The sequence below is a fragment of the Syngnathoides biaculeatus genome, chromosome 8 (genome assembly GCF_019802595.1).
Source record: "Syngnathoides biaculeatus isolate LvHL_M chromosome 8, ASM1980259v1, whole genome shotgun sequence".
NCBI classification, from domain to species: domain Eukaryota; kingdom Metazoa; phylum Chordata; class Actinopteri; order Syngnathiformes; family Syngnathidae; genus Syngnathoides; species Syngnathoides biaculeatus.
Window position 1 is genome coordinate 13,806,946 of NC_084647.1, and position 6,716 is coordinate 13,813,661.

Sequence of the window (6,716 nt, forward strand, 5' to 3'; positions counted from 1 at the left end):
TCACTGGAGCGATTCGCAGCAGAGTGTGAAGCGGCTGGGATGAGAATCAGCACCTCCAAATCCGAGACTATGGTCCTCAGTCGGAAAAGGGTGGCATGGCCCCTCCAGGTCGGGGATGAGATCCTGCCCCGAGTGGAGGAGTTCAAGTATCTTGAGGTCTTGTTCACGAATGAGGGAAGAATGGACCGAAATCGACAGACGGATCGGTGCAGCGTCTGCAGTGATGCGGACTTTGTATCGGTCCGTTGTGGTGAAGACGGAGCTTAGTTGAAAGGTGAAGCTATCACTTTACGAGCCAATCTCCGCAGGGTGTCCGGGCTCTCCCTTAGAGACGGGGTGAGAATCTCAGTCAACCGCGAGGGGCCAGTGTCGAGCTGTTGCTCCTCCGCATTGAGAGTAGCCAGATGAGGTGACTGGGGCATCTGATTCGGATGCCTCCCGGACACCTTACCGGTGATGTGTTCCGGGCATTTCCCCCCGGAAAGAGACCCCGAGGATGACTCAGGACACGCTGGAGAGACTATGTTTCTCGGCTGGCTTTGGAACGCTTCGGGATCCCTCCGGAAGAACTGGAAGAAGTGGCTGGGCAAAGGGAAGTTTGGGTATCCCTGCTGAAGCTACTTCCCCCGCGACCCGACACGGAAAAGCGGTAGACAATGGATGGATGGACGGATGAAAGGACTGGGAGAAAATGCATGAAAATATGCAACAGATCATAAAACCTAAAGCAAACGAGTCAAATAGAAAGCAATCCATTTGGCTGTATTAATTAAAAATATCACCCCAAAAAATCATTATTCTTCTTCTTTTCCTTTCGGCTTGTCCCGTTAGGGGTCGCCACAGCGTGTCATCTTTTGCCATCTTAGCCTATCTCCTGCATCTTCCTCTCTAACCCCAACTGCCCTCATGTCTTCCCTCACCACATCCATAAACCTTCTCTTTGGTCTTCCTCTCGCTCTTTTGCCTGGGAGCTCCATCCTCAGCACCCTTCTACCAATATACTCACTCTCTCGCCTCTGAACATGTCCAAACCATCGAAGTCTGCTCTCTCCAATCTTGTCTCCAAAACATCCAGCTTTGGCTGTCCCTCTAATGAGCTCATTTCTAATCCTATCCAACCTGCTCACTCCGAGCGAGAACCTCAACATCTTCATTTCTGCCACCTCCAGTTCAGCTTCCTGTTGTTTCTTCAGTGCCACTGTCTCTAATCCGTACATCATGGCCGGCCTCACCACTGTTTTGTAAACTTTGCCCTTCATCCTAGCGGTCACTCTTCTGTCACATAACACACCAGACACCTTTCGCCAGCTGTTCCAACCTGCTTGGACCCGTTTCTTCACTTCCTGACCACACTCTCCATTGCTCTGTATTGTTGACCCCAAGTATTTGAAGTCATCCACCCTCGCTATCTCTTCTCCCTGTAGCCTCACTCTTCCCCCTCTACTTTTCTCATTCACGCACATATATTCTGTTTTACTTCGGCTAATCTTCATTCCTCTCCTTTCCAGTGCATGTCTCCATCTTTCCAATTGTTCCTCTGCATGCTCCCTGCTTTGACTGCATATCACAATATCATCTGCGAACATCATGGTCCAAGGGGATTCCAGTCTAACCTCATCTGTCAGCCTATCCATTACCACTGCAAACAGGAAGGGGCTCAGAGCTGATCCCTGATGCAGTCCCACCTCCACCTTAAATTCCTTTGTCACACCTAAGGCACACCTCACCATTGTTCTGCTGCCATCATACATGTCCTGTACTATTTTAACATACTTCTCTGCCACACCAGACTTACGCATGCAGTACCACAGTTCCTCTCTTGGTACTCTGTCATAGGCTTTCTCTAGATCCACAAAGACACAATGTAGCTCCTTCTGACCTTCTCTGTACTTTTCCACGAGCATCCTCAAGGCAAATAATGCATCTGTGGTACTCTTTCTAGGCATGAAACCATACTGTTGCTCGCAGATACTTACTTCTGACCTGAGTCTAGCCTCCACTACTCTTTCCCATAACTTCATTGTGTGGCTCATCAACTTTATTCCTCTATAGTTCCCACAGCTCTGAACATCCCCTTTGTTCTTAAAAATGGGAACTAGAACACTTTTCCTCCATTCTTCAGGCATCTTTTCGCCCGCTAGTATTCTGTTGAATAAGTTGGTCAAAAACTCCACAGCCATCTCTCCAAATTGCTTCCATACCTCTACCGGTATGTCATCAGGACCAACTGCCTTCCCATTTTTCATCCTTTCTGACTTCCCCCTTAGTAATCATTTCCACTTCCTGGTCCTTCACTCTTGCCTCTTCAACTCTTCCTTCTCTCTCATTTTCTTCATTCATCAACTTCTCAAAGTATTCTTTCCATCTATTTAGCACACACTACCGGCACCAGTCAACACATTTCCCTCTCTATCCTTAATCACCCTGACCTGCTGCACATCCTTCCCATCTCTATCCCTCTGTCTGGCCAACCTGTAGAGATCCTTTTCTCCTTCTTTCGTGTCCAACCTGGTGTACATGTCTTCATATGCCTCTTGTTTAGCCTTTGCCACCTCTACCTTTGCCCTACGTCGCATCTCGATGTACTCCTTTCGCCTCTCCTCAGTCCTCTCAGTATCCCACTTCTTCTTCGCTAATCTCTTTCCTTGTATGACTCCCTGTATTATGGGGTTCCACCACCAAGTCTCCTTCTCCCCTTTCCTACCAGATGACACACCAAGTACTCTCCTGCCTGTCTCTCTGATCATCTTGGCTGTCGTCGTCCAGTCTTCCAGGAGCTTCGGTTGTCCATCGAGAGCCTGTCTCACCTCTTTCCGGAAGGCCGCACAACATTCTTCCTTTCTCAGCTTCCACCACATGGTTCTCTGCTCTACCTTTGTCTTCTTAATCTTCCTACCCACCACCAGAATCATCCTACATACTACCATCCTATGCTGTCGAGCTACACTCTCCCCTACCACTACTTTACAGTCAGTAACCTCCTTCAGATTACATCGTCTGCACAAAATATAATCTACCTGCGTGGTTCTACCGCCGCTCTTGTAGGTCACTATATGTTCCTCCCTCTTTTGGAAATAAGTGTTCACTACAGCCATCTCCATCCTTTTTGCAAAGTCCACCACCATCTGCCCTTCAAAGTTCCTTTCCTGGATGCCGTACTTACCCATCACTTCTTCATCGCCCCTGTTTCCTTTACCAATATGTCCATTACAATCTGCACCAATCACAACTCTCTCGCTGTCTGGGATGCTCAGAACTACTTCATCTAGTTCCTTCCAGAATTTCTCTTTCAACTCTAGGTAACATCCTACCTGTGGTGCATAGCCGCTAACCACATTATACATAACACCCTCAATTTCAAATTTTAGTCTCATCACTCGATCTGATACTCTTTTCACCTTCAAGACATTCTTAGCCAGCTCTTCCTTTAAAATAACCCCTACTCCATTTCTCTTCCCATCTACTCCGTGGTAGAATAATTTAAACCCTGCTCCCAAACTTCTAGCCTTACTACCTTTCCACCTGCTCTCTTGGATGCACAGAATATCAACCTTTCTCCTAATCATCATGTCAACCAACTCCTGTGCTTTTCCTGTCATAGTCCCAACATTCAAAGTCCCTACACTCAGTTGTAGGCTCTGTGCATTCCTCTTTTTCTTCTGACGCTGGATCCGGTTTCCTCCTCTTCTTTGTCTTCGACCCACAGTAGCTGAATTTCCACCGACGCCCTGTAGGTTAGCAGTGCCGGGGGCGGGCGTTGTTAACCCGGGCCACGACCGATCCGGTATGGGATTCTTTAGATGAACGCTCATATTTGTTTGGCACAGTTTTTACGCCGGATGCCCTTCCTGACGCAACCCTCTGCATTTATCCGGGCTTGGGACCGGCCTACAGATTGCACTGGTTTGTGCCCCCATAGGGCTGCATTCACCCCAAAAAATCATTACATAGGGAAAAATATATCGATTCAGTGAGATACCAGCAATGATTAAAATTTTCCAGTAGGTGGAGACAAAACACCAATGTTTGCATCTCTTGTCTCGATGCTTTGAACTCATCAGTCACATCCAACATTATGTCCACTACCTAAAACTAAAACTCGTCTCAACAATTGACAAAGTTCTGCTCTTACCAAAGGAACAATGCACAGTTTTGACAGACATTATCAGATGGATAACGATTTAAGATTGTAATTATTACAATTGTGGTTTGCAGTCATGCACTTCAAATATCAGGGTGATGTGGTTCACGACGGTAATAATATTTGAAATATTGGCTGGCAACCAGTTCAGGGTCTACCCTGCCTCCTGCCCGTTGACAGCTGGGATAGGCTCCAGCACTACCCGCAACCCTCGTGAGGATAAGCGGCAAAGAAAATGGATGGATGGATATTATTTATCCCTCTAGTGAGTTAAATGAAATACACTTTGGTGGAAGGGGGAATAGAATATGTCCTCATATATCTAAATTTTGTTTGACTTGTTTGGTTCCTGCCTCGTTTTCCCGGCTTTTCTCCGGGCAATCCGACATCGTCCCGGATTCCAAAACCATGTATGCTACGTTAATGGTGACTCCACATAATGTGAGAGTTTGGGTGTGCCCTGTAATTGACTGCCAATCAATCTGGGGTGTACAGCGCACCTCCCACTCCCCCAAAAGGAAAAGGATGATAGATACATTCATGGATGGATAGTTAGTTCCAGATCCTGCTGGTGTACTTCATAAATCGAAAAAAATGTTTTTATCCCCTTCTTCTTCTTCCTCTCGCTAGTTCGAATATTCTTTTTCTTGATGTTGCCAATACAGTATTGAAAAACAGCCACGTTGAATCCATCCATTTTCTTTGTCGCTTATCCTCACGAGGGAGTGCTGGAGCCTATCCCAGCTGTCAACGGGCAGGAGGCGGGGTACACCGTGAAGTGGTCGCCAGCCAATCGCAGGGCACATCGAGACAAACAGCCGCACTCACAATCACACCTTGGGGCAATTTAGAGTGTCCAATTAATGTTGCATATTTTTGGAATGCGGGAGGAAACCGGAGTGCCCGGAAAAAAAAAACCCACGCAGGCACAGGGAGAACATGCAAACTCCACGTAGGCGGGGCCGGAATCGAACCCAGGTCCTCTGAACTGCGAGGCCAACGCTTTACCAGCTGACCAACCGTGCCGCCGTCATGTTTTAACATAACAGATTTATTGTGTCCGTCACACGATCATTCAAATAACTCAAGTGTCACAATCAGTGGCAGGTTAGGAAATACGTTATGAGATTAGCGCAAATAATGGCAAGATTTGCCGGAACGGACATGCCCGGACGTGTGCGGTAATTGGTTACTTTTACTGCAGCAGCTGTGCTGAACTTTTGTCCCTCACTTCAACACACAAATGCACGTTATTTTTTTATTACTGATATCATACTGTGGTTAAGCAACCTGATGAATAACCCAAAAAGTTTCTTGATTTATTAAAAACTGCAGCCCACTGAGCGCGTAAGACGTTTCGCACTACAACAACTTGCCGAGTGGCCTCTAGGAGTGATTTAAAGACTTTCCCCGCGTCGGCCGCGTCGCGTATTGCCGAATTGCCGTAACAACTATCATCGCAACATAAATCTGGAACCTGCCGGAACACAATCGCTGTTCTTTGCTGTTGTGGATTCACGCGCGATTGTGCGTTAAGAGTGAGGCCCGTGCACCTGGCTTTTATCAAACGTTGGACTTAACCCTCCAAAAATACCCTCGCGAGTGTGGGCCATGCTCGAACTATCTCGCGGTTTCAGCGGTGGAAAACCGTCTACGCAAGTCAAACATTTTCTCCAGCATTTGGCGGTAAAAATAATGTCAAGTATGCAGCAAAGTCACACTGGAATCTTCATATGCAGCCGCAAAGTCAAGCCAGGCTATCAAGAGTCATGTCATTATCCAAGCCGCTTATCCTCACAAGGGTTGCGGGAAAGCTGGAGCCTATTCCAGCTCGCTTCGGGCGAAAAGTGGACTGCACCCTGAACTGGTTGCCAGTCAGTCACAGGGAAGATATCGACCTCATCACTGAGCCGGAATCAATCCCACGATGGCCGCACTACAGGCAGGCGTGTGTACCACTGCACCACCAGTGACCTAACAATACTATGTATGATTTAAGTTATAGAAAAATCAGAATGCTCCAATTAGAACACCTGTTGAAATCTCAGTAGTTTAGCAAGCGTTTGAGCAGGGGTATCACACTCATTTTTGTCGCGGGCCAGACAGTACTTTGCGGTTTCCCTCAAAGGGCCATCATGGCTGTGAAACGATAAAAAAATCTTAACTGCCTCATCATATTTACACATGAAATTTAGGAACTAGTTTTAGAATCAGAAATCAAGGGGAATGGGTTTTTCCAACTATTGGTGTTTGGTAATACCAAAAAAATGCATGTAATAGCTCAACGTTTTCATTTATGATATTAAAATTTGAAATTTTGGTACAGATCTGAACAAAAAATCCTGGAAATTGATACACACGATTTGCCTCCGCGGGCCACATAAAATCATGCGGGCGGCCGGATCTGGCCCCCGGGCCTTGAATTTGACACCCATGTGTTACAGGATTCTGAGACTTGGTACTGTATTACATTTTGCTTTGCTTTCCTTAGTTTTTGGCGTGAACCCGATAAAATACATATGAATATTGCAAACTCCTGGTTTAAAGGGAAATTCCGGTGGTTTGGAGTAATAAT